Here is a 22,040-nt window from a genome sequence, read left to right on the forward strand (position 1 = left end):
AATGTATGCATACCGAACGTGCAAATGAAGCCCAGGATTTGAATTTCCCGGGCTTTATTTGCATAAGCCGGCCGGCGCCATTTTTAAATGCCGGCTTGTTCGAACCCCGTGCCGCGCGGCTACATGCGGCACGGGCTAGATAGTTCGAACTAGCAAGCCATTCCGAACTATCTGTACGCCTCATTCCACGAGGCATACAGATAGTTCGGAATGGCTTGCTAGTTCGAACTATCTAGCCCGTGCCGCATGTAGCCGCGCGGCACGGGGTTCGAACAAGCCGGCATTTAAAAATGGCGCCGGCCGGCTTATGCAAAGTTCGAACTAGCGGGGTAGTGTAGACATACCCTATGTTATTTCTGATATCACTAGGCTTTTGGTTATTTTTTCTTTAAAATTTTCTCTCTTGTCATTTTTCCAATGTTTCCTTCTAATCCACTATATATTTGAGAGAGTTTGTGGGTATGTATATCCATCTGTGACTCTGTTCACGAACTCCATCTAAATGCTTAAGCTAAGGCCACCAAATTTAATATGCAGTTCCTCTCATCATAACTTAAAGCAAGGTGAGGGTTTGGTTGTGCCAGGACAATGGGATTTGCCCGGAATATAATTGTTCCTCATAAAACTCAAAGGGAGGGGTCTGCTAACAAGCACAATTATACTGCAGCATGATCAGGGTGGGGGACAAGGGCGCATGAGTAAGAGAGTGGCTGGCTGGGGCTGGGGCTCTGGATGCCAGCGTGACCCCCACCTTGTCCCAGTCATCTCTGGGGATCCGGTGGCCAGGAAGGTTGCCCCCCGGCATCCTGGCCATCCTTGGGGACTGGTAAGCCTCCTGTATCTCCCATCTTCTGCCCTGAGCCTCTCTTCACCCTTGACTCCTGCACCCCCACAGCACCTGCCCTGAGCTCCACATCACCCCCAAAACCTGACTCCTATACCTCCCACATCCCCAGTGCCCTGCCCTGAGCCTCTTCTTAATGACCCAAGCAACGCTGGGTAAATGTGCTAGTAAATGATATTTACAGATGACAAAGAGAGATTTGCTGGGATTTGTGAAGCTGCTATAGACTAAATGTTCCTGAGGCATTTTCCTCAGTGAGTAAACATGGACAGTAGGATAGCTGAACATAATTGCTGTGTCTTCCTTTGAGGTCCGGCATGGACCACGGATGTTCCTGGACCACAGAACCCAGGAAAAGAGAGATCTGGCAGCAGGGGCAGGAGCACCATAAAGGGCACCAGTGACACAGCTGGGAGCCCAGAGTGTTGGGGGAGTAGAGGATGGATGGCATGGCAGGGAGTTCTAGCCCCAGCGGAGCTCCCTGGTCCCAGGGGCCAGTGAGCTCTGACCCCAGCAGCAGCCAGAGATCTCTGGTCCTGTCCCTGGCCACAGAGCTCTGGTCGCGTTCTGGCTCCAGTGGCCAGGGAACTCCAGTCACAGAGGCATCCAGGGAGCTCTGGCATGTAGTCTAGACGTACCCGGTTTTGCATCTCTGTAAGGGCTGTTGAATACTTGCAGTTAATTCACAGAATTAACTCAAAAAATGAATTGTGATTTTAAAAATTAATCGTGATTAATCTTACTATTAAACATAATACCAATTGAAATGTATTAAATATTGTAGATGCTTTTCTACATTTTCAAATATATTGATTATCACAACACAGAATACAAGTGTTCTCTTAATATTTTATTACATATATTCATTGTAAAAATGACAAATATCTTTCAGTTCACCTCATATAAGTACTGTAGTGCAAATTCCCAAATGAAAGTGCAACTTATCAGTGTAAATTTTTTTTTACATAACTGTGTTAAACAAAACAATGTAAAACTTTAGAGCCTATAAATCCATTGGTTTGTATTTCATGCTCAGGCAATCACTAACTTTGTTTACATTTACAGGGGATACTGCTGCCTGCTTATGTACAATGTCACCTGAAAATGTGAACAGGTGTTCATATGACATTTTTGTAGACAGTGTTGCAAGATATTTATGTGCCAGATATGTTAAATATTCATATCCCCCTTCATGCTTCGACCACCATTCCAGAGGACATGCTTCCATGCTGGTGATGCTCATTTAAAAAAAAATGTTAAATTAAATTTGTGACTGAATTCCTTGGGGTAGAATTAATGCCTGTTCTGTTTTACCCACATTCTGTCATATATTTCATATTATAACAGTCTCAGATGATACCTAGGAACACTTACACAACAGATTTGACAAAACTCAAAGAAAGTACCCATGTGAGATTTCTAAAAAGCACTTGACCCAAGGTTTAAGAATCTGAAGTGCCTTCCAAAATCTGAGGGGGACAAGATGTGGAACATGCTTTCAGAATTCTTAAAGGAGCAACACTCAGTTGTAGACACTACAGAACCTGAAGCACAAAAAATGAAAATGACCCTTCTGTTGGTGTTATCTGACTCAGATGTTCATTTTGAACATTCACTGATTTACTCTGTCATCGCCTTGGATCAATATCGAATGGAGACCAAAATCAGCATGGATGTATATCCTTTGGAATGATGTTGAAGCTTGAAGGGACACATTAATCTTTAGCACATCTGACATATAAATATCTTGCAACAGTGGCTAGAACAGTGCCAAGAAAACACCTGTTCTCACTTTCAGGTAACACTGTAAACAGGAAAGAGGCAGCATTATCTCCGGCAAATTGTAACCAAAATATATTTGTCTGAGGGTATGTCTACACTACCCTCCTAGTTCGAACTAGGAGGGTAATGTAGACATACCCTCAGAGACTGCCTGAAAAGGTAGGATTGAGTGGACTTTTAGATCCAAAGTTTTACATTGTTTTATTTTTGAATGCAGTTTTTGTACATAATTCTATATCTGTAAATCATGTTTCGTGATAAAGAGATTGCTGTACAAGTACTTGTACAGATTGGCTCTTCCTAGTCCGGCATCTTCAGGACCTGCCCAGTCCCAAAAGAGGGAATTTGCTGGAGCAGAGGAGTTTAGACCCTCTGCTGACAAACCCTGGGCTCTCCCAGAGTCTGTGAGTAGCTTGTCAGGCTCCTCTGCTTCATGGCCTCCCAGCTTCATGGCCACCCCGGAGATGACGGGACTCCACTGCTAGCCTTGGAGCTGATGGGACTTCACAGCTAGCTGCTCCCTTTTGGGGATCTCTGGTCCAGGAGCCCTCTGGTGAATTGAAAAATACTACAGGTTGGACCTCCTTGGTCCAGTACCCTCAGGACCTGACTAGTCCCAGATGAGGGATTTTGCCAAACCAGGGAAGACTATTTCTGGGCCCCCTGTCACCAGACCCCTCCAGCCATGGCCTCGCCCCTACTGCTGGTCCTTCTGCACGCAGGGCTCCTGGCCCCACTTGAAAGCCCTACCATAGCATGCACAGCCTGGCTCCCAGCTCTGCAGGGCAGCCCCTCTTGGGATTCAGCCTCAGTCAGCAGCCCCGCTACCTCCCAGCCTCACCCAGCAGCTCCACAGGCAGCAGCGGGGCTGCCGAGCTCTTGGCTGCACCCCTGGGCAATAGCCCCACTCCTGGGTTCCTGGCCCCCTGGTCAGGCTCCCGGCCCTAGGGCAGTCACACTGACTTCTAGTCCCACCAAGCAGCTGTGCCGCTTGGCAGTAGCGGGGCAGCTGGGCTCCTGGTTGTGCTATCGGATTGCCCCGCTGCCTCTCTCCCCTCCCTCCCCTCCTCCTCAGTGTAGGCAGCAGCCCTATTGCTGGGCTTCCATTTCTCTGCAGCAGGGCAGCTTCATTATAAGGCTCTAGCCCCACTACAGGGCACCCAGCCACCAGCCCTCCACTGGGAATGTCTGGTGATAGGACGTCCATGGTCCTGCCAGACCAGAGATTTGCCAAAGTAGAGAGTCCCAGTTAAGAGAGGTTCAACCTGTATTTCCCCTGTTTTTTAGTGCAAATATTTGTAAAAAAATAAAATAAAATAAGCACTGTACACTTCATAGTCTGTCTCCTAACTGAATAAAATATTAGAAAATGTAGAAAATATCCACAAATATTTAAACAAATGATATTCTATTCTGTTTAACAGTATGATTAATCATGCAACTAATTTTTAATCATTGACAGCACTAATTTCTGCCCAACCTGCTACTGATATTTGTCTTCTCCACGAAGATATTTAATTCTTATTTCAACTAAGAATCTATTGTCTAGGCTTAGCTTTATATCATCCTCTGACAAAGAGTTCCACAGGTTGATTATGCATTGTGTGAAGAAACACTTCCTTTTGTTTGTTTTAAACTTGCTGCCTATTAATTTCATTTGATGAGCCCCTAGTTTTTGTGGTAGGAGGAGTAAATAACTTTATTTAATTTCTCCACGCCAATAATGATTTTATAGACCATCCCCTCTTTGTCATCTCTTTTCCAAGATGAAAAGTCCTAAACCCAGTCCCTGAAAATTCATATTTTTGTATCTTGCACTGTGTCACAGCAAGGTCTCACAATCCTCCTCACAGTTCACTAAGTCATCAATGAACATGACATTTCAAAGCAGCTTCCTCCATGTAGTCTCACTTGCCATGTTCATGAAAACTGAAAACAAAAAAGGTCTCAATGCAGATTCCTTCTGCTGATCAATGTTTACTGGAAATTCTCTGCACCGAGCCCAGTTTGTCTACTCTAGCTATTCCATATCTTCTCCCATAATTTCATAGCATGTGACACCAGCTTAACTGGGAAATAATTAGCTCATAGGGTAATATCTCCTTTGTATTTAAAAATGGGCATGACAAAGCTTTTAAGCCATTCTCCTGACATGCTCCTTCTTTTGAATATTATTAACTGACATGTAAAACATTTAATGACTTCCTTTCCAATAATTTCAGCACATCCACTGGTACTTCATCTGGCCCAAGTGTTTTCTCCATTTTCATTTTCCTAAATGCCTATAAAACTTTTTCCTCCTAAATGCAATCTATCACACCCCAGTTCAATTTGCATGTTGTTTCTCCCTTGGATTCAATATTCATCATACTTTCAAAATAATTATACCAGACTTTATTGATTGAATCACCATTCATTTGTAATATACCATGTTCAATTCTAGTATAAGCAAACTAGTTCACATTCTTTATTGTTTTGGCTCCTGCCTTAGTTTATAGCTTGTTTTAAAAGGATATGATGGAGAAAAGACTGTTCTAAAGTTTATCATAGACCAAATTTTTAGCTGTTCCATAATTTCTTTTGCATCCATATATACTAAATGATCAATCCTAAAGACACTTGCCTGTTATTTTTACAGGATACTTTTTTCTCCTCGACAGAATCTTTAACTTGAGGATTTCACCACTTATCATCTCTTATCTTTTTTAGCACTCATTTCACCATTCCTAGGTTTCCAGATACCATTTCTAGTAATATTTGTAATCCTGACTCCTGCATTTTCTCCACCCCCTCCTGTATCTTACCCACCCCCATACATCAAGCTGAAGTATGCTTGATGTGGGCATCAGTTCACATGAGCATATCTATTGGATGAACTTAACTGTCAGGTGTCCAAGCTTGACATTTAATTTGGAAGGAAGTTTCCTTTCTCTTAAGTGAGTTGCCTTCTAAGGACACATCACCATCTTCTCTGGCAATACTTATTTTAAGGCAGTCATTCCCCCTGATGTTTTCATTATAGGGCCTAAGTGGGATTTTATATATAGATAGCCATGCCACCATGAACAATTTTTGGACAAACAATAAAGAGATTGCACTACAGTACTTGAATTAGGTGACTTTTTTACATTGAAACTACTTGTAATAAAAAATGAATATATAGCGAGCACCCAGAAAGCTCCTCTCTGAATCTTAAAGATGGATGAAAGACAAGGAAAAAATATCAGAATGTCAGTCCAGAGCTGCGGCATGCAAAATACAGCCCATGGGCCCAATTGGGTCCACCAAACCACCCAATCCAGCCCACAGCCCAGTGGGAGCCTCCGTCAGGCTCCCTGCCTGCCCTGCCCTCATGCTCAAAGTGACCAGTTGTGGGAGCCATGTGCTTACTGTGCATTGTGCACCCCAGGAGGTTGGGAGCTTTGTGTGCTGCCCCTACCCCTAGCATGATCGCACAGCTCCCATTGACTGGACAGAGGAAAATGGGAGCTTTCTGGGCTGTGCTTGCATTGCAGGCAGCACGTGGAAGGCCCTTTCCCCTTCAAGAGGTATGTAGGCAGCATGAGGAGTAACAGTTAATTCGAGGGAAGGGTTTTGGATCAGACTACCGCATTTACACACGGTGAGTTAATTTGGGCTACTGACTTTTTAAAATGGTGACTGGCCACGGATATGCTAATCAAGCGCGGGATATTTAAATCCCACGCTTCATTAGCAATTTCAGTATGCTTCATTTGTCTCCCTAGTCTGAACTAGGGGGAAAGTGTAGACATAACCTAAGGTACGCACCTCCAGGCCAGAGCATGCTCCCTTCAACCATCTTCCCTCCCCCTCCCGCCCACATCCTTGCCCCCAGGTCAGAACCCAAACCCTTTGCACCCCTGCTCCTGTTCCCATACTCTCTCCCAAATCTTGCACTCCAATCTCCTGTCCCATGTCACAATCCCTCCCAGACCCTGTATGCCTTCCTACGCTCCTCCTCGAGGTCAGAATCTTCTCCTGCACCAGGCCATAACCTCCTTCACTCAAATTCTCTCTCAGACCTCACACCTTTTTCTGAACCCCAGTTCCCTACCCCAAACTCCCTTCTGCACCCAATATCCATTACTATGATGGAAGAGTGTGACCCTTGACTACTTGACCACTCAAATTCTTGGAGTGCCCCTCCCATCAAAAATTATAGACCTCCCCTGGCCTGAAGGTTATAGTTTATCTAACAATGATTCTAATCCATTAAAATATTCCCAAAGGAAAGAATAAACATTAATCAAGTAACACACTGAGAAAAGATTTGTTAAATAAATGGGTTCATACTCATGTGCAATTCAATTAGTTTGTATCTGCTTCACTTACATGCATCCTTTCAATTATTCTTAAAATGTGCCTGCATGAGCAATTTTGATTTTTGTTTTTAAATGAATCCTCTTGAATTTTGTTTATTGCTCTTGAAAACTTTGCTTTTTTTGAGTCTTTAAAATTTGTGGCATATAATGTACTCTATTTATGATCATCTTTGTGAGCTAGAAAACACATTGTATATTGAAAATTATCACCGTTGTCTAAAAAGTCATTTGCATCTTAACTGTTTCAAACAAAAAACATTGGCAATAATTTCAAAGCATCTTTTTAAAATCAGTGTCACTCCTAAGACTATAAATGTCAATGAACAAGGGGAAAATCCCTCATTTATAATCTCCTAGCATTTCCTTAGATGTTAATTAAAAGCATGGCAAACACTTGCAGTATAATTAAGAAAAAGACAAATACTTCTATGCTGCAAAGATTATCACTTAAATAATCTACACCTGATATTAATTGCTTAAGGACTGAAATATATTAGAAAATAAATGGCTTTAGAGGGTTATTATACTGTGTGAATAATAGACATTTACCTAGTTTATATTCTGTATGTAGATTAGTGATTTACATTCATTTAAAAATGATTTGTGTCTAATTTGTTAATCAGTAAACCCTACAGAAATGTCTGTAAACCAAGAGTTTAAATTGGGATATATAGTTTATATAAAAGAATCTTTCAATTGGCTTGTCAGTGCAAATGATTACTTAATCACAGTAATATTAATCTACACAATTTAATTATTGAAGATCCAATGTTGTAAAGTGCTGAATGCATACAGAAAAGTATTGAACACCTCAGCTTTCACAGAAACCAATGGGATTTGAAGGTGTTGAGCATCACTTTAAGTGAACAGTGATTTATATTGTTGCATAACTTAGGAATATACCGACCTTGCAGATTTCAAAGGCTTGAAAACCTCTCAAACTATTTTTGAGGTATGTAGAGTTCTTAAAGGCTTGAGAATTGATTTTTCCTTTACTTTAATTCCACTTCTTGTTTTCCTTTGTGGATCAAGAGAAGTTTATGCTATGCTGGCCTTTTAAATCAACTAAGCCTCCTTCTCATTTATACCATAGCCTATCAAGTTACTTGCCTATCATGCTAATGATATGGTTAAGTTTATTTAGATTAATTAGGTAATAGTTAAGAGCAGTAATGCAAGAAATCTGCTAAAGGCTGGTCTGCAGCACAATGTGCCCTGCCTGCCCACTGCCTCAGACAAGATCAATAGGGAGTGGCAGCAGCAGCATATCTACCTGGCCAGAGGGTTATACTCAGGGGAGTGGGGGGCAGGCATTGCAAAGCTGCTCTCAGCATTCCCACGGGCCCTGTGTGTTAGCCTGACTGATGTCTGGGTTCAGGTGTAATACACTAGGTCTTATATCTGCCCATTGCAGTTTGTGAAGGCCCACTGCTTACTAGCACAGCAGCACTCAACTCCTTGGGGTGGCTTTGCCATTGACCCACCTGGGTACAAGTCCGTGTCCTTTCTAAGCTGGGGCCTGAGCATGTTTGTAAATAAGGGTACGTCTACACTACAGCGCTAATTCGAACTAACTTAGTTCGAATTAGTTAATTCGAACTAAGCTAATTCGAACTAACGCGTCTAGAACTAAAAACTAGTTCGAATTAGCGTTTTTCTAATTTGAACTAGCATATCCACATTAAGTGGACCCTGAACAGGGCTTAAGGATGGCCGGAAGCAGTGCCGGCAGGGCATCAGAGGAGGACTTAGAGCGTGGAGATGCTGTCTCAAGCTAGCCGACGGCTGTGCTTAAAGGGTCCCGACGCCCACCCCAGACAGACAGTTCTCAGGGGTGCCCCGCTTGCAAAGCAGTCCTGGCTTGGATTGCCCTGAGTGCCCACACTGGGCAAATCACACCACTCGGCCATCAGTCCAGCTGCACTTGCCGCAGGCTGCCATCTGGGGAGAGGGGGCAATTGGGGGGGCTGCAGGAGAGCTTCCACCCCCAGAATCCCACAGAGCCATCCCAGTCCTCCCCATCGGGGGCACGTGCCCCATTCCTCCCTCACCTCCCTCCACTTACCCTTCCCTAGCCCCTTTTCTTGATGTACAAAATAAAGGACAATTGTGTTCAAAAATGGAATCTGTCTTTATTGAACAAGACTGGGAAAAGGAGGTGGGAGAGGGGAAGAGAGAGGCTGGGAGAGGGGAGGGCAACTAAAATGATCAGGGGTTGGGAACAGGTCCCATATGAAGAGAGGCTAAAGAGACTGGGACTTCTCAGCTTAGAAAAGAGGAGACGGAGGGGGGACAGGATAGAGGTCTCTAAAAGCAGAAGTTGGGTGGAGAGGGTGCATAAAGAAAAGTTCTTCATTAGTTCCCATAATAGAAGGACTAGAGGACACCAAAGGAAAGGAATGGGTAGCAGGCTTCAAACTAGTAACAGAAAGTTGTTCTTCACAAAGCAAAGAGTCAACCCTGTGGAACTCCTTGCTGCAGGAGGCTGTGAAGGCTAGAACTAGAACAGAGTTTAAAGGGAAGTGAGATCAAGTCATGGAGGTTGGGTCCATGGAGTGGTATTAGCCAGGGGGTAGGAGTGGTGTCCCTGTCCAAAGTTTGTGGAAGGCTGGAGAGGGATGGCACAAGAAAATGGCTTGGTCACTGTCTCCGGTCCATCCCCTCCAGGGTCCCTAGGGTTGGCTGCTGTTGGCAGACAGGCTACTGGGCTAGATGGACCTTTGGTCTGACCCAGGACAGCCATTGTAAGCTCAGGGTCGGGGGTTTCAGTGGACCACCTTGATTTTCATGCACTCTTGCTCCTGGGTGGCCAGGCTGGCAGCTCTCCTGCCCTAGACGGCCACCTTCCTGTGCCTAGTGCGGAGATCGTGGACGAGGTCCACGATGTCCGCACTAGCCCGGGCGGGTGCCCGCCTCTTCCGGTCTTGGGCAAGTTCCCGGGAGCCGCCAGACTGGTCCTGGGAAGAGGGGGAGGGCTGGGGGGCATCGGGTGGCTGGCTCGATCCGTGCCAGGTGCAGGGTCTGCTGGCTGGGTGCTGGCAGGCTTGCACCTGGCACGGGCACCGTAGCCAGCCCGTGCCCCTTTAAGGTGTCCGGGGCCGGGAGGGGGGCATAGAGTTTCCCTGATGTTGGCCAGAGTGGCCACCAGGGAAACCTGGGAAGCCTTAGCCTCCCACTAGTTCGAATTAAGGGTCTACACAGCCCTTAATTCGAACTAGCTAGTTCGAACTAGGCTTAATCCTCGTAAAATGAGGTTTACCTAGTTCGAACTAAGTGCTCTGCTAGTTCGAATTAAATTCGAACTAGTGGAGCGCTAGTGTAGCGCCTATTAAAGTTAGTTCGAACTAACGTTAGTTCGAACTAACTCTGTAGTGTAGACATACCCTAAGAGTCTAGCGAGAGCCCCAAATTAGTGGTCCTACTGCTTGTACCTGTCTGTGTGTAAATGCTGCATGATGCCCATGGCTGGTAAAAAGCCCTGCCTCCCCCCACACAGCCAACCACAAGCCTGTTGGTACCATGCACTGACTGGGCTGTGTGGCAGTCCAGATGCCACTAGGCGTAGGAGCAGCATGGGTGCAGTACAGCCCAGCCCAAGGACTGTCTGGTGAATTGGGTTCCCCTGCAATGGAGTGGTTCCTGCTCTAGGGTATAACAAAACGGTTCAGCCTCTGCATGCACTTTCCAATGAGTTTCATGTCTGCATTACAGCCAAATAGAGGGCAGGATTGCACATGAATGAAAAAACACACATAAGCTCACGGTCCAGGTCAAGTAATATGGGGCTATATTTTATCTTTGGTCCAGGCTGTAACAGACTGTTTGCAAGATCAGCAGAAGCAGAGGTTAGCAGATTTCCGTGGTTGAGACGTGGTCTCACCCAAACACAGGTGATAGCTTATTTATGGTTTCCCGGGAATGAAAAGGGGAACTTATATCTGGGGCCATTCACCCCCATAGGATGGCAGGAAAAATACCCTTAGACTCAGAAGATGCATCATTATATAAAACTCCCAAAATAATTTTACATGTTTTTAGTTGTGCCAAGCTCTGTGTGTAGGGGGGTCCAGATAATAATTATTGAATAACCATCAAAAAGTCAAAGCTTTATAACTATTAAAACACACAAATTAGTAATATCAGCTGCCAAAACATACAACATAAATATTCTTAAATCAAATTAATAAATCCTTACACAGCATGTCTTCTTATGCAAATGTTAATTACTTAGCAAATTAAATACTTTTTCATCAGTTTGTGTGTGTATGAGAAAATTGACATTCACTAGTAATACTCTAATCCTTCCAAGCCTAATATAGAATAGCTGCCCAGTAGTATGGGCAGTAGTGATGGTAGCAGAGGCTAATTTTGCCAAGTGCACACCTATGGGGTTCAAATGCGGTTGTACTTCGCACAGCTAAAATGCCCGTGCAACCACTGGCTATGCTGCAACTGCGCCAGCGTGACTGGAATCACATCCCTGGTTTGTAATGTGGTAGCTTAATTTACACGACTTCAAGAGCTGCCCCCAGAACTCATAGCTGACTAGCCTAAGGTCAGGTCTACATTAGGGGACAAAGTGAAACTGAAGTACACAACTCCATCTACATGAGTTGATGGGAGTGTGATCAGCGGTTGATTTAGCGGGTCCTTATCTAAATCGATCCCTGGGAGATCAATCACAGCATCTCTCCCCCAGTAAGTGTAGACAAGGCCTGAGCCTTCTCTGTACTTTTCCTTAGCTGAGGACAGCAGGTAACTGCCGTATTTTGTTCCTCTTATTAAAAACAGTGGGATTTTGAAAAACACTTTAGCGAGTTGTGATCATTCAAGTACTTTTGAAAATCTGACCCTAAAATTGTAATGGCTCTAACCTAGAATTCAAAAATTGTAATGCATTAATTGTTTATGCATTCAGGGACAAAAAAAAGAAAAAAAATGTCTACATCTAAGATGGCACATGCAGGCACTCTATTTAAATGTATTTTTCCAGTATGATTTTTTTTTTCTTTCCCCCTCACTGGTACTAATTTTTCATCAGTATAAATAACAGAATCATAACCTTTACGGGATTTTAAAATTGGAGTGTTTTATTTGAGGATATAAGTAGATACCTTATTGTACATAATAAATAAAATATCCACACAGAGATTCAACCTATTCAATACTGTAGCTAGCTTGAAAATTCCTCTAGAGTCCCTCTTCAGCAATTCGACATACCCCTATTAAATAACTGTGCTATCCAGTCTAGCTATCAAATTATACAAGCTAATAAACAAAACAATAAAAACCAGTATACACGTATCTGATGTTCACTTGGATAATGTGTCACTAGTCTAATTTCAAATGTTAGGGAAAAAGATTTTTAATCTCAGAAAAACCGCATTCAATTTTATGGAAATCATACTTAATGGACATGCAGGGAGAGCAGAGTGCTTAAGGTAAACATGCGCGATACAGATCTCAGAGGAGAGTGTTTTCTCTTAGCGAGAACAGTGAGCAGGTAATTTTTTTTTTCTTCCATTGATGCCATATGAAATAGTTGCACATGCCTAAATTGATCTCTATTAAGCAGAGCATCTAACCATGTTTATCTTTAAGCATAATTTTAATCCATTTACTTCTTTGGGGCTTTAACAAGACTTGCGTACACACAGTGAAGTGCTTTGCTCTGTAGATACGGATTGCTGAATTGAGGCCTGTGTTACATAATGAATATATTCATACTGCTTTGAAAATAACGTTTTTATTCATTGAAAGGGCAATTATTATTGGACTTGGTCAAGGCAACAATCTGATTGCAAAGAAGCTTTTTGTAAAGTATATTTTATTTTTTTCTGTTTAGTACTTATTCAGATACCTAGTAATATCTCTAGTTACTTCTACAGTCGCTGTTTAATGTTTGACAATTTCCCAAATATTTAAAAATATAAACAACTCTCTGTTCTAGTAAAAATCCACATAATTGTTTAGGCCTCCATTAGCTTTCCACCAAATATTTTCTTGCAAGGGACTGGAACCTGAAATGGGGGCTCAGCCCACCAAAATTGGCAGATCTTGCAGGGATCTGCATAGATCCAAGAGAGGTAGGGACCATCCAGGCAGTTAATTGTTCCCGAACACTCTTTTCCAGAGCTTCCCAAGTCCCTCTTGACCTTTTGGTAGTGTTTCCAAAGGAGTAGTAGTACCACAAGCCTGTGAGAGACTCCCATATGTGACATCAGCCTACTGAATAACAGGAACTCACATCCTACTGAGAGTTGCCACAGCATGGATAGTGAAATTCTTAATAGCGAAATCTCATGTCAGAGTTAATTTTTGCACTGCTACTTAGAAGAGTACATAGATGGCATCACCCCCTGCTCCTACTCTACCCTCACAAATGGATCCCCAAGTCCCAGGAGGGTTTTTTTTTCTGGTCCAATTTAGCAGTGCCAGAGGAGATTTCAGTCATTGCCAGCCTGTTAATCAAAGAAAATTCACCATAAGACAAAAAATGCCCATGCCATGGAAGAAAAAATGTCTCTAAGGAAAGGACCATTTCAAGCTTCCATGGATTAATCAATACTGAAGTCAAAAATTACAACCAAAGGAGTATGTCAACAGTATCCTTGTAAACTTGTTTGATCTATTTCATTTGGTTGAACTTTCATACATCATTAAAATACAAGAGAACTGAAAAGTACAAATGGGTCTGGAGTTGGTATTGACATGAGCTGTTGCCAACATTCCTAATTAGCTTCTCTCTATGAAGTTGCTATTATACTGAAGGACAGGCAATTTGGATTCAAGGGAAGCTTTCCAGTTCTATAGCCCAGCCAACTACAGCTTGCACATTTTATTGCTGGGATCAGTTAGGTCCAAAACTGAACTTTTTAAACATATGATGCATATAATAGCAAATCAGCAAAAAAGTGTAATGATTTACACTGATGTTGTTGAGGATGAAAGCAGTCGTCTCACCCCTTTTCTGCTCCTCCTGCAGAAGGAGGCAATAGGATGCCCCAAATGCAATGATGGGAAATCAACATGATGTTTCTGCACGTGTCAAGGTGGTGGCATCCACACTGTGACCAATTGCCTGGCACTATAGCACCTTACTGATCTTGAGCACTGTATAGTATTTCATTATCATGAAGCCATTATGATGACTGTTGCAGCAAAAATTGGATAAGTAACAGCACATGATATTTTTTGTGATTAATTCTATTTTCCAGTGGAAAATGGTAAATATCTGTCATTAATAGCTTAAAAGGCACAAGAATATCAAAACAGTAGAAGGCAAATGGTGGTAAAAGAGACCATGACTTTTTACGCAAAAAAACCTCCTAAAAGTCACAGACTGTCATTGAGATCATGGCCATGATAAACAGTCTTAATGATTATCCACAATTTGCACTACAAAGGGGACTTTTTTTTTTGTTCCAAGAGTTTGAGCAGCTTCAAAGGCAAAAGCCTGCCTTTAATCCTGCCTGAAACTACTCTGAAAAAAGGGACTATGCTTTGCCAGTCTATCCAGGGTCTTTAAGATATTCAGGAGAACTCAATGGTGCTCGTTTTAAAAACCAAAAGGGGCATTAAAATGTGCCGAGACTCTTGTCACAAGAAGAACAGAGACCAAGGAATCTCAGAACTACAATTCAAAGATTTAGCTATGTGCCAAAGCTATGAATTTTTGCATAGAGTAGAGCTATTTATATACAAAGCAAGAAACAGTTGCCAGAAACCTATTCTGTTGTAGGGTAAAGCCAGCTCTGTTATCCACAGAAGTCATTAGGGTTACAGAGTAAAATTGGTCCCTCATGTTAATTTAACAATACTCTGAAACCATCCAACATACATTTAATAAAGACATCCATCCTGTCTGTCACAAAAAAGAATTCATACTGCTGACGAATAATCAATTAGGAGTAGATTGCCACTTTGATTTTACACCAGCACAAGGGAGTATCAACATCGTTTACATGCTTAGCTACAGGTGTGTAAAGATAAATAAAATTAGTCACTTGCTTATTTCCTCCCATGATAGAACTTGGACGAGGATAGTCTAGAATTAGAGGAAGTCCTGGTTCCACCCATCCCCAACTGTGCCACCATATAGGGATAGGGGTGAGTAATGATGAACAACTGTTATCAACTAGGAGCAAGTGGGAGATACTTCTAGATTGGTGCAGTTTATATATTATCCTTTGCTCAGGGTTCCACCTAAAATTACAAACTATCTCTTAGCAGTGTATAATATTTGATTTTGTTTCTTGACAGGAAATCTCCATATTATCAAATACCAAAAAAAAAGTTAATTTAGGTAAAGATTTAATAATGGGGGAATCCCACAAGATTTCTATTTAGTCAGCAATCTCTGGATGAAGAGGCCAGGTTATTATGACTGAAATTCAGTTGCATAAGAGTGATCCCTGGCTTCAAGAACCAAAATTCATGCATAACTCAATGATACGTGACTTTTATTGACTCGCCAGAATTAATACACATACATGAAATATTAGCATTGATTAGATATGCTACCTAATCAAATAAAAATTATCATATTTGGGGAAAGATCCAGTAGATTCATAGTCATGAAACTGGATATGAAGGAAAGCAATAAATTGTACACAGATTGTACCAGCCAGTATCATAAGGCTTATCTTGAGGCCCATAAATGGATGCAGCTCATTGTATTAGGAGAAATTTGTACATTCTTAAAAGTAAAAACAACTCTCTCAAATCCCAAAATCCACATTGTGGTAATTTCTGGTAATTTTTATATAATTAAATTTAATGCCATAATATTTAGGTCTCTCCAGAGATTGTACTTAACCCCAGGCCTCCTGAAACAATGCTTATACTTGTTACAGAATTACTTTGTTTGAGGAGAGAACTTCAACACCACATCCAACAGTTCGACAACTTTTCTACAAATGTAATAAAAAATAGATATGCCACCTTAACAAACCAGATTTGTAAAGAAAGGGCATATCTTTGCAAATATTTTCATTTACATTTTGTTTCTAACACATGCTATAATAAGCCAGAGCTGAACATATCACAAAATTCTTGGTGTCCCCTACTGATGATTATTACTGGTAGTTATATCTAAGACTTTTAAGGGTATTTCTAATAAAAGTCATGGACAAGTAACTTTCTTTTAAAGTTATGGCCAGTGACCTGACCTCGATTTTTTCCTAACAATATCCCTAAATATATCTTAAGTGCTGGGGGAGGAGATGGGTATTATGGCAGTTGCCAATGCTCTGATAAGGGTGCAACCCAAGTTTCCACAGCTGCTGCTGCACCTCATGGGAGTTCTTGTGGGAGGGGTGTCCCAAAACCCTGCCACATCTCTCAGACTGCTGCATTGGATAGTGGCCAGCTGGCCCCTGGACTGCCCCAGCTGTATGAATGGCTACAGAAACTTCTGAGGTCCCAAAAAGTGATGGAATCTGTGACTTCTATGATCTCCACGAAAGACTGGCAGTTTTCCTTATATCTGACAATTCTCTAGGCTACACGTGAGCTGAAAGGAATGAAATGTTAAGAGATACAAGGAGATAGAGGCTTTCAAGGCACATGCTGCAAAATACAGTGTTTCAACCTCTCTTGAATATGCATATTGACCAATATTTTGAACTCAAGTATCTTGTAGAGCAATTTAGTAGTTCCTAAATTGTGACTAAGACTAGCCACCTATTGTCTTTTTTTGCAATGTAGTATTATATATGCACTCTCCATCCCATTATCACAATCCTAATCTCAGCCTTTTAGTAGGATTGCAGATTGAGTCCTCCCTGCACTCACTCTGCAGCAGTTAGGGGTGGATGAGAGTTTTGCGGGGCCCAGGGCAGCACAATTTCGTGCATGCACCACGGCCACAGCAAACAGGTAGTGTGCGTGCGCAGGGCCTATTGAAGCGCGGGGGTCAGGGCAGCCACCCCGCTCGCCCTGCCCTATATCCACTGCTGGCAGCAGTGGCGTCTGTCTCATGGTTGCTTGACTTTCTGAGCATTGTGACATGGCACGTGGAATTGCAGAACCACGTGGGTTTAGCCAGGCTAGAGCATAATCATAACAGAGAGGTAGCTGGGCCAAAGTTAGAGTGATCCACTGCTCTCCCAGCATCTAACATCCAGAGCAAGAAGCCAGTCCAAGCCCTTCAAAGCAGGAGCCACTGCTGCAGGGTGAGTGCAAGGAGGGGTTGCTCTTTACCACTCTTCCCTTTCTGCCCCGCCCAATACATACACACACACACACACACACACACACATCATACGAGATAAGTGTATGGTTGTCTGAAACAGGGTTAATCCAGCCTAACTCTAGATTATCCAATCTAAACCAATCTAGAATCTTCCCACAACCCACTTTTGGGTCAGGACCCGTCATTTGGCAAGCACTGCTGTAGAGATACAGGTTGAACCTCCCTAGTCTGGCACCCTCAGGACCTGACCAATGCCAAACCAGAGAATTTGTTGAACCACAGGAAGGCAATAATACCATTGCCAACACATCTACTGCTAATCGGTCTCTTAGAAGACATTTAGGGGTAAATTAGTGCTAAATAACAGAACACTAAGAGCCAGGACGGGTGGCTGTAAACAAACTCAATGGGACTGTGGGAAATTTGGCCACACCCAAAGGTGGACATCCAGTTAACTAAAATCATGCTAGACCACAGATGTTGCTGGACCAGAGTGTGACGGACTAGAGAGGTTCAACTTGTAGAACTAAATCCTAAACACCTTATGGATGTTATGGACATTAACCTTCACATCCTCACCTTTTCTGGAAGGAGAGCAGGGGTGATGTTAATTTTTTCTATAAATCTTTCAAATCCCCTTAATAAATACAAAAAACAGCAAAAAAATGACATACCCATCTTTCTCCCCCTTTTGAGACACATACATACTGAAATTTGTAATATTGAAACACACTGGATCAAGTAGGAAGCACAGCAAGTTAGGACCCACACTGCTGGGATGTTTAATTAATTATCAGATGTTCAAAAATACTCAGCACTAATCATCTTCCATTTGACATAACTCTGTTCTTAAAACTCTCTAATGATCGATATTCCACAACCTTCCTAGGCAATTTATTCCAGTGGTTAACCCTCTTGACACTTAGGAAGTTTTTCCTCATGTCCAGCCTAAATTTTCCTTTGCTGCAATTTAAATCCATTGCTTCTTTTCCTATCTTCAGAAGTTCAGAAGAATAATTTTCTCACTCTTCTAGTAGCCTTTAATGTACATGAAAGGAACAAGAATTTTTATTTAATTTTCAGATCTCATAGGATCCAACCAAACAATGAACCTGCAACTTATTTTCTTCAGTTACACCCTATTTCACATTAATATAATATCTAACTTCAGAAGAATTATTCCTAATTTGCTTCAGTGTAAGAGAAATCAGACTCACGCTGTTTGTTTTGTTTGAGATATCTGTATAAGCCAAACAGATAATAAATGAGGTATTTAGCTAAAGATTCAATACTTCTGGCCTCCTATTTGATAGAGAAGGCCCTAATTCAGCTACACAATTAAACTTGTGTATCTCTCTAAACACACAAATCCTCCCATTTACTTGAGTACAGAGGTTTGTTTGTTTGTGTCAAGGAAAGCACGGTCCTCTTCAGTGTTCTCTGCACCCCCATCCCCCTCCACACACACATACTGGTAGGCATGGCATAGCAGGCTACCCTCATCAAGCGGTCTCTATAAAAACTGCTTCAGTCCTGCAGTGGTCTTGTGAACCAGCCCTCTAGCCAGGTCAAGATTCAGCTCATCCCTTCTGGGATAACAGAAAGTGAAACAATTACAAGTCCAGTGTCCTTACAAAAGAACTTAGGCACAGATTGAGTCCTGTGATCCTCACACTCTCGTCTCAGATCTGTATCCCCTTTTCAGGGGCTTCACTTCACCTTTGCCAGGAGCAAGCAGGGGAACTCAGGCCCACTCGCTACAGTGGGTTCTAGGATTTGTTCGGTCAGACTTTCCTCCAGATTTTGCCATGTTATTAGGACTTTCCATCAATGAATGGCTTTCCTGGACTTCTGATGGACTCTACAACTTAAAAGATGATCCCCAGGCCAACTATCCTGCTGGGTTACTTCTTTGTCTCTCCCAGTTTCTCCACTTGCTATACCATGAGAGCCATCACTTAGCTCATTCCTCAGTTAGACTTCATTGTTAAATAAGCCTTGTCCACTCTCCATGTGCGTCCAGGTAGTATAATTTGCCTGTCAGGCCTATGTTAACTATTGCACTGGGCATTCATTGCTTGCACTGGGCATACACTGCATCATAGACTGGTTATGTAATAAACATATTGTTTTAAGACTTATATTTACATATGATAAAGAAAAAGACACAAATTAATTCTTTCACCTCTTCAGCCAACTTTAAATTGAATAAAGGTTCCTGCCTTCCATTTATGTTGTTCATGCAAAAAAACAGGCTGAAAAAAAATCCCAGATACTACATATTCAATATGCAAATACTTTAAATGTCTTCCATGATCTCTTCAGAGGAAACCTGAAAGACAGTTCTGTTTTGGTCTGAATTTCAAAAGTAATGTGCACTGTTATTAGAAACATTTTTAGAAGATGAGAAGACAAAAAGAGAACAATGTAAGTATTAACTGGAACAAAATGAATATCCTGTTTGTGTTCACACAACAAACCAACAGAAAAGATTCCACTGTGGCAGTTACCTTTACAATAGACAAGGTCAAAGTAATTTCCTTTCCACAATAATAGGTGTATCATATTACAGATGGGTGAAAAATTCATAATTTACTAACCCTTTGGCAAATTCTTATGCTCTTTAGAATTTCAGGCAATTAGTACAAAATGCTGTGCTTTGGCTTGCCATATCAAAAAAGTTATTTTGAATATGGTCTCAGCATGTTTGATCTATACTCCAGTGCTTCCTGTTTGCAAGGATGGGTGTCAAATTAACAATTCCTTTAGGTAGGAGGTAAATTGGGTTTGTTGAAGGGAATTGTACAATTCAGTGTTTTAGATAGGAGATTAGAATTAAAAACCTATTTAGTTTGCTTCTAACAACTATGTTACCCATTGCAGAAAACATCAACACTGCCAGTTATTTAAACACATGGAATAGTGTAAATGAAGATCTGGAAGAGACCTTGAAAAATCATACAGCCCACACCCTCTGCTGAAGCCAGATCTCCAATGATGAGGATTCCATAACCCCCGTTGATAGATTAGTCTATACCCTTTCTATCTATTTATGTAGCTAGAGAGTTTATTTCTCTACATGTAACTGAAATCTCCCTTACTAAAGATTAAGCTTGGACAAGAATACTACTTGTCCTATACCTTTAGTGGACAAGGAGAACCATAGATCACAATTCTCTTTGTAACAGACCTTAATATATCTGTAAAGTGTTATCTGGTCAGTCTTCTTTTCTCAAGACTAAATATGCCCATTTCTTTAAAAATTTCCTATTAGATCAGGTTTTATAACTTTTTGTTTCATTTCTTTCTTAAAATGTGGTATCAGAAGTTATGGCTGTTGTTCCCCCATTGAGACCTGTGATACAGCAGGACCATGAAGCAGTGGGAAAGTGCTAGGGGGCAGATATATAAGCCATAGGCTAATTAAGACATGGTTAGCTGTAGACTAGGGAAGGCTACTGCAGGGTAATTGATACACCACTAGCCAATTAAGACCATGTCAGGAACCTAATGTGACACAGCTGGATAATTAAGATGTGATTCTCTGTACTTTCCTACAGGCCCACTGAAGCACCTGTAGCCAATTAAGGCCCTGTCAGGAACCTAATAAAAGTCCCATGCACCAGGCAGTATGGAAGGAGAGAGGATGCTGTTAAAGATTTGAAATACCAAAGATTTAGAGGAAGGGGTATTCCTTCCCTCATTATCAAGGGTTAAAGGTAATCCTATCTAGATGGGAATAAAATAAGAAGCCTGCAGGTAGTGAAAGGGAGTGGGGTTCAGACCCAGACAGCTTCCCTTTTCTACTATTTACCGTGGCTTTTAGTGCAACTCCTTGGTGCCCCAAGAATAGTGGCAAGGATTGATGTTCTAGCCCCCACCACAAAAAGTTTGTCACAGGCCTTACTAGAACTGAAAACAACCAACATGCCTTGCATAACACATACCTGAATGATTTTCACTTTTTTGCAGCTTTGTCACATTGTTGGCTCATGTTCAGTTTGTGATCCACAAGAACCATCACTCCATTTCTGCAGCACTACTGCACTAGTTACTCCCCATTTTGTATTTGCACACTGCATTTTTCTTTCATAAGCATAGTACTTTGTACTTGGTCTTTATTGAATTTCATCTTGTTGATTTCAAACTAATTCTCAAATTAATCAAAATTATTTTGACTCCTAATCCTGTCCTTCAAAACACTTGTACTGTGTCTACATTGGTGCAATATTGTGCAAAACTTGCTGCCTGTCTACACTGGCTGCGAGTTCTTGCGCAAGAACACTGATGTTCTAATGTATGAAATCAGGGCTTCTTGCGCAAGAACTATGATGCTCCCGCTCAGGAATAAGCCCTCTTGCGCAACTGTTTTTGCGAAAGAGGCCAGTGTAGACAGGCAACATGAATTTCTTGCGCAAGAAAGCCCTATGGCTAAAATGGCCATCAGAGCTTTCTTGCACAAGAGAGCATCTTCACTGGCATGGATGCTCTTGCGCAAAAGCACATCTCTTTGCGCAAAGGCACATGCCAGTGTAGATGCTCTGTTCTGGAAGAGTTTTTGCACAAGAACTCTTCCGCAAAAGAGTTCTTGCGCAAAATCATGCCAGTGTAGACGTAGCCTTGCAATCCTCCCAATCTGATGTTGTTTTCTCCATTCTATTATCTGAGTCATTAATAAGAATATTGACTAGTGTTGTGCCCGGGAGACTCCTTTTAAGGGCCAACTAGACACACGCTCCCACTTTGACAGTGGACCATTGATAATGTTTGAGTATGATTTTTCAACAATTTGCCTTCAAATGTATAAGAATATCATCTAGACCACATTTCCCTAAACTGTTTATGACAATATCATGTAGGACTGTGTCAAATATTT

Source organism: Pelodiscus sinensis, chromosome 6 (genome assembly GCF_049634645.1).
Source record: "Pelodiscus sinensis isolate JC-2024 chromosome 6, ASM4963464v1, whole genome shotgun sequence".
Classification (NCBI taxonomy): Eukaryota; Metazoa; Chordata; order Testudines; family Trionychidae; genus Pelodiscus; species Pelodiscus sinensis.